Consider the following 7,278-nt stretch of genomic DNA (forward strand, 5'->3'; position numbering starts at 1 on the left):
AGAGAGGAAAATAGTCTAGAGTCAGGGCATTAGACCTTGATCTCCTGAAACTTTAGAAGAAAATCCTAGAATGCATATCTTGAAATATTAATCCTACTCATTCATGGAGCTTCTGGATCAGCAGAAACTTGATATGTTTTCCTTTATTAAGCTCCTTCTTTTACCCTTTTATATTCTGAAAAGAGCTTTCATAGCTAGAGGTATATCTAGTTAGAGATGAATTGCAGTACTTGGCTTAATTTCAAGAGAGTAATATTTTTACTCTGAGTGGCTCAACGCTTTAAGTCATCTGATGAGTATCACGTACTGTGCGAGGCCCTTGCTACAAAGGCTAGTAACCCAGGGCCATGGCTGTTGAGAGGCCCATAGACTAGTAGGGACAGGCAGACGTAGCAGGATAGTGCAAAGTTGTAGGGGCCACACGTGGAGGTGTGCACAGGAGACGGGGAGCAGGCAGAGAAGGAAGGACTTCATTCCTCTGGGGAGAGGGGAAGAGGGAAGTGTGCACACCACACACGGTGTCCCTTCCAGAAGAGGTGGTGCTTGCTCAGAGTCTTGGAAGTGAATGTGTGCTCACCAGTGGACACTGGACAGTGGACAGTCAAGGTCAAGGGGGAAGCGGAAGCACAGGCTTGAGGATATGAAACGAGCTGGTGTGTAAGGAAGTATAAACAGTTTGATATGACTGGACCTGGGGTGTGCGTGTGTGTGCGTGTGCGTGTGAGTATGTGTGTGGGTGTGGGTGTCGGTGTGCATGTAGCCACTGAGGTACGTGACCCTTTATACGCTATAGTAAGGAGTTGCAATGTCATTCAATAGGCCAGCGTATCTCAAATCGTAATCCAAGGAACACCTGGCTCAGACTGTTTTAGCGCTTCTTCATTAAAATGCAAGTCCCTGGGCTCTAATGATTCAGAATTTCAAGAAGAATGATGGGTGAGGTCAGAAGGCCAAGAATCTGCAAAGCTCTCCAGGTGATTCCTAAGTGTGAGGACTGTATTACAGGCCCTGGGGAGCCATTCAAACTTTTAAATAGAGGCCAACAATCAGATTTACTTTTACAAATATTTTTTGGCAGTAGTATTGTGCAAGATCCTAAACTCAGATGCTTACATGCATGAGGCATGTAAAATGAATGACTAAAGTAGGCTGGGTGTAAGGAACTGGGAGTGGTGGGGACTGAGACAAACCAGCCCTTGTGAGGCCTCAATCCATTATTGACAAGTAGAAATTTTAACCCAGTGTTAACTGATCATCTATATTTTGATGTAAAATCTCCCAGTATTTAAATAGAGACTATATCACCAAGGTTCTTAGTTATAAAGAACAGAAACTGATTCTAAATGATAAAGCAGAAAACGTATTAAAAAAATAAGTTTAACATAGTAAAGCCACTTTGGAAAATTGTTTGGCAAACATATATGTAACTTGTGTTCCAACAACCTCATCCCTACATACATACCTCACTATAAAAGGTGTGCTCCTCAAAAGACATGTAGTAGGATATTCATAGGAGCACTATGCACCTTACAAGATGTGGAAACCTCCCAAATGCCGATTATCAATAGAAAGGATAATATAGTGTAATACATCTACAGAGTGGAAGACTGTATACAATGAAAATGAATGTACAGCTATGTACAGCAATATAGATAAATCTCACAAACATAATGTTGAGCAGAAGAAGACAGAATCCAAAGAGTACCTATGGTGTGATTCCATTCATATTTAACACAAAAACAGGTAAAATTAACCCATGCTGTTTGAAATCAGAATAATGTTTACACTATTGTGTTGTGATTGCTCTGTCAGGAGTGTTGTGGTTGGAGGGGAACACAATAGGGTATTCCGAGGCTCCCATAATATTGTCTCTTGATTTGAGTCTGGTTACATTGGTATGTTTGTGAAGATTTATTAAGCCAGACATTTATGATTTGTGCAGGGGTGTCCTTAGCACCTTTATTTTTAAACACCTACTCAACTACTTCACAAAATAATTTTCAGTAATAGTCATGAAATAAAACTAAAATAATAGTGGCGGTAAAAGAAATGTAGACAGTGAAACTTTCTTTAGTTAAGTTTTATATACTTGTGTGTATAGGTGCATATACACAGATACATATACACACTTTTAAATAATTGACAATCTAAAAAGAAGAAATTTCAATTTTAAAGTTATTGTTCAAACTCTGAAAAATGTATTATAATAGGAAATAATATTTACATTTACCAGACAAAAATATTACATCTTACAGTTCCCTCTCTGTTTCACTGTTTTAAATTCCGAAGACAAATAAAAACTTCAAGTACTCACATAGATGGACAGAATGAAAATAATTCAAATTCTGTTTCTTTGTCTTTACAACCACTGTACTCTTAGTCATTTATTCGGAACCTCCTATTTAAGTGCAGAAATCTGTAGGACTGTAATCTGTGCAGAAAACCGGCTCAAAAGATTTCAGACCTTTGAGACTTACCCTTGAAATGTACACATGAAGCTGGAGCCCACATTTATCAGGGCCCAACTGTACAACTGAGTGTCCTCCAAATTAATGTCTTTATAAAATACAGTGCTTACTAAAGGAAATAAAAGTGTGCTGACTTGACTCGTGTATGTGTGTGTGGATATAATAGATATAGTTCTCTCTATATTCTATATGTATATAATATATATACATATATATTTATACATAGTTCACTTCTAAATATGTCAGTGATAAAATAGTCCTCCCTGGAAAAAAAATCTTTTTATGGTTAAGTTTTAAGCAATTGGTGTAGTTACTATTGAATTAATAAATAAATATATTTTATATTATATATCATGATATGTTATTTTATATCACATATAATAATATTTTAGATATATATTTATTTGTTTTTAAATGATCTACAGACAAAGTACCTTCTTATTGTGGCCTTTTCCATATGCATAATATGTTTCAATAGAAAGGTAAAAAGAAGAAGAAGGAATACGTGGGGCAGCTCACAGAATTGTTGGGTAAACTGGCTTGAGGACAGTCTTGAAACAACACCCCAAACCACACGGTCCACCTGACCTAACAGAACCATTATTGCAGCTGCTGCCCCAGGGGGCGTAAGAGGAAGAAGTCTCCGTGCCAGTACCAGTGCTGCCCCGACAGCCAGCGACTCCGCCACCACCTCTGCCCAGTAAACAGCTTTCTTCTTCAATTGCCCGCTTCCAAATATTAGTTTCAAGTGGGTCTATCTAACTGATGGAGACTAAGGTCAAATTTGGCAGAATTTGTCTTCTGGATTCTCCCTCAAGGTAAATGGGAATCAGAAGGCTGGAAATCATAACAGGTATGTCCAAAAAGTGATAGGTAGCCAAACAAATATGAGAACGTTCACTACAACATACTTCTTAGATGTTCAACATCAGTAAGTTCTTATCTTAAACTTACTATACAAACAATCACAATTTAAAATTTTCCTATTAATCATAATGCAAATATCCCCCATGCATATAAAAACACTCGCTCTCTGTCCCATAGGGAGGCAGTGTAGAAAAAGAATCTCATCCAAGTACTGCATCCAGCTCAGAATCTTAGCTCCCTGGATGATGTGCAGATCCAGGTGGGACTCCTCAGGGCCCACTGACCTTAACACTAAAAGGTAAGGTAACTGCCTTTGATATCGTAAACATACGGTAGAAAAGAAGCAGGAATGCAGTAATAACTCCAATTCAGGTAAGAGAATGGGAAACATGTGGCAGTCATAGCAACTATCAACCCCTGTATTCCGGCAGTGAGAAGGAGGACTCTGTGCCGTGGTGGTGCTATAAGATCTGGGTCTGCCCTCTGGAGGAATCCTCCTAGTCCATTATTATCCATGGCCTCACATAAGAAGGGCATTAGAAAGGATGCCTTTCCTGGAGACCTCACAGAACCTTCCCAGTCCACTCCTAATGGGTATGAGTTTAGGGACCTGGGGTGGCCTAAGTGACTGAAGAATTACAGGCTCTTTCCAGATGGGTCTGAGTTTCTTTGACAATATACTGTTGTGCAACAATTTTCCTTGAGTTTCTTGCCTCTGATATCTTAAATGCAGAGGCACTGATCACCATTTGCTTCAAGGGTGTTTGTGTCGAAAACAGTCTTGGGAAGATAGAGAAAATGTTCCCCTCTAGAACAGAGGGAAAGTTTGCTTACAGTCTATTGGGTTCCCTAAGTTCAGGGTTCCTGCCCGTAACGTGCACATCTGACACACAGCTGGGCCCATCTAAGTCGTCTCAATTCACCCCTATCCTTGGGACTTCGCTGAAAGTGGTAAGGAGTAACCAGAATATGTCAACATGGACGATATCCACTCCTTCTAACAACAACATACATCATCATGGTTTATGTCCCAAGAAATAAGACAGTTTTCCATGGAGAATGTTTTGACATCATTTAACAGGATTCATGCTGTTTCTAGCCTGCAAAATCTGGGTCCTCAATGTCAGAGCCTTACTTTTTTCAGTAAGTCAAGACCAGATTTTAGATTCTCTTAGCTGAAGCCCTCTACTTCTGGTACCATATCTGTTTGGTTAGATGGCTCCAAAGTAACAAACTAACATACACAGTGGCTTAGACAGATAAGGAGTGAATTTTCCTCACAAATCTAGAGTTCCCCAGAGATGAAAAGGTGGTTTCATGAGGAACCAGGACTCAGGTTCCTTCTCGTTTTCTACTTCATCCCTTTAGCCTGTGGAATCCATCCTCACCTTGTCACCCTGGAGTTGCAAATGGCTGCCACACTGCCACTTCGTGTCTACACCTAAGGCAGCAAGAATGGAAAAGGCAGAAGTTAGATATGCCTCTGTTCAAAGAGCTTTTGTGAAAGTCCCACAGAGCAACTCTCTTTTCATTTTTATCAGCGCAGAGAAGTCACATCCTCACCCCCAGCTGCAAAAAAGGCTGGGAAATACAATTCTTTAGGTAGGCATGATGCCATCCTGGACAAATGCAGGGCTCTACTAATAAAGTGAAAAGAGAAGACATGTGCTGGATACACTACCAGCAGAATCAGCCACAGAAATTAATTTTTTAAAATTTCAATGCTGCATAGGACAAATAAAATATATCTTTAAGCTGTCTCCATGCTGCAGGTTGTCTGAGTACAGTCTCAGAGAGTGAGTGGCTTGGTAGTGAACATGGAGGTCAGAGAACAGACAGGAGACAACTTCAACAGTCCAGATAAGAAATGACAGGGGTCTGAATCAAAAAGTTAATCAAAAGGACAGAAGAGCTGTTTGTTCAGAGTTGGGAGAAATTGCCCCTCCCTTTTCCTGATGTTCCCTTCCAAGTGAAGAGGGCTCCACAGTGTCTGCTTTGGCACTTCTGGTCGCTCCATATGTATCTCCCTCCACCCAGTGGGCAGCTGAGTGATTTCTCTGATCAGTACGCATGGGAAGAATAACTAGGCTCGTTTCAGGCCCACCATTGTATGCTTAGGGCACAGCCTTGTGCTGGCAACTGGACATTTCTTTCCCTGCTGGCCCTGCATCGTGGGAAACCGGTCTGCCACTGCCTCTTCTTCCTCTTGGCCACAGAGAGCAAGGGTTCTATGCTCCTCCACTGTGTAAGTGTCATCTTGGTGGAGGCCTCCCTACCTAGGGGGCCAGGTGGATAAATCTGCCTAGTGCTGGAGTTGACGTTTACCCAGCATATCTAGTTAACAGGTCAAAAGCCACACCATATGACTTACTTCTATGAATGATGAAGATGCTGTTTCTTCTCTCATCTGCCTCTCTCATGCTTTATTTCTTTTTAAAAACAGCTCTGTTGATAGAACTCACATACCATGCAATTCACCCATTTAAAATACACAATTCAGTGGTTTTTAGTATATTCACAGAGTTGTGCAACCAGCATCACAATCAGTTTGGGGACATTTTCATCACTCCATAAAGAAACCTCTCACCCTTCAATCATTACTCCCCATTCATCCCCTTCAAACTGACACTCCCACCAATAGAATCATTCAATATGTGTTGTTTCTGGCCTCTTTCACTTAGTGTAGCATTTTCATGGTTCATTCTTGTAGAATATATAGGAACTTCCGTCCTTTTTATTGCCAAATAATATTCCATTGTATAAATATACCACATTTTGTTTATCCATTCATCAGTTGATGGACTTTTGGCTATTATTATGAATAACACTGCTATGAACACTTGTGTACATGTTCTTTCATGGACATATGCTTTCAATTCTCTTGGAATATATACCTAGGAGTAGAAATGCTGCATCAGTGGCTAACTCTATGTTTAGCCTTTTAAGAAACTGCCAGAATTTTGCCGAAGTGGCTGCACTTCTTTACATTTGTATCATTAGCATATGAGGGTTAGAAATTCCCCACATCCTCATCAACACGTGTTACTGTCTTTTTTATCATAGTCATTCTAGTGGGTGTGAAAGTGTGTCTCATTTTGGTTTCGATTTGCATTTCCCTGGTGGCTAATAATTGCTCTTTCCCTGACCTGGATGATGGTTACTTACATGTGTATGTTCACTGTGATAATTCATCAAAATGTGCGCTTGTGATTGGTGTGTTTTTCTGAACATCTTACATTTCAATACAAAAGTTTACTTGGAAAGTACATGTTCCACCTCAGGCAAAGACTTCTTACATTCTATTTTTAAAATGTAATCATTGCCAATCAACAAAAAGAAGAGACAAGAGCAGCAGTTTTTAAGTGAGACAGATCTGGATAGGAATCCACACTGATTGACAGTCTCAGTCTCATGCTGGCAAAGCTGCCTAACTCCTCTGAGCCTCTGCTGCCTCATCTTTAAATACAATTTAAAAAATAATAATACCCCATGGACTTGCAGTTAGTGAGGCTCATATAGGAGCTCAAAACAATGTTTTTTTCCAAAAATTATTAGCTCAAAAAATTACTCTTGCATTTGCATGTTTTGCAGCTGATACATCTCTTAACTAGTGCAGTAAAATTTTTCCTCTGGTATAGACATGTCTGTCAGAGGTCACTTAAAAAACAAATGATGGATGTGCCTTCTTTGGATTCAACAGATTTATGAATGTTTTGAAAATCGGCTATGTCATGTGAAATGAAGAAGTTAACCTTATGAATTTTGGGAAGTTATTTGGGAAGATTAATGTTTTCCAATGGCCAAAGTGTTTGAGATTTAAGGCACTGTATTAGCTCTACTGCTGAATCTACAGCTCAGGTGCAATATATTTCAGTAAGACACCGATCAACTGGCTTAAACATTAGTTGTTTCACCTACTGAGTCACTATAATCATATGTTGCA

At 39.8% G+C, this 7,278-nt stretch overlaps 1 long non-coding RNA gene across 2 annotated transcripts; it reads left to right on the plus strand.

Annotated features, from left to right (window-relative positions):
• The first annotated feature begins 2,952 nt into the window (after positions 1-2,952).
• LOC140699005 (uncharacterized) lies at positions 2,953-5,095 on the plus strand. Of its 2 annotated transcripts, none has more exons than XR_012077030.1 (3): positions 2,953-3,321; positions 3,513-3,633; positions 4,704-5,095. It is a non-coding gene; the product is annotated as an uncharacterized lncRNA (long non-coding RNA). The 2 variants fall into 2 exon arrangements; XR_012077029.1 differs by having other exon boundaries at positions 2,953-3,286.
• The last annotated feature ends 2,183 nt before the right edge of the window (positions 5,096-7,278 follow it).

The sequence above is a fragment of the Vicugna pacos genome, chromosome 10 (assembly GCF_048564905.1).
Source record: "Vicugna pacos chromosome 10, VicPac4, whole genome shotgun sequence".
Taxonomy (NCBI): Eukaryota; Metazoa; Chordata; class Mammalia; order Artiodactyla; family Camelidae; genus Vicugna; species Vicugna pacos.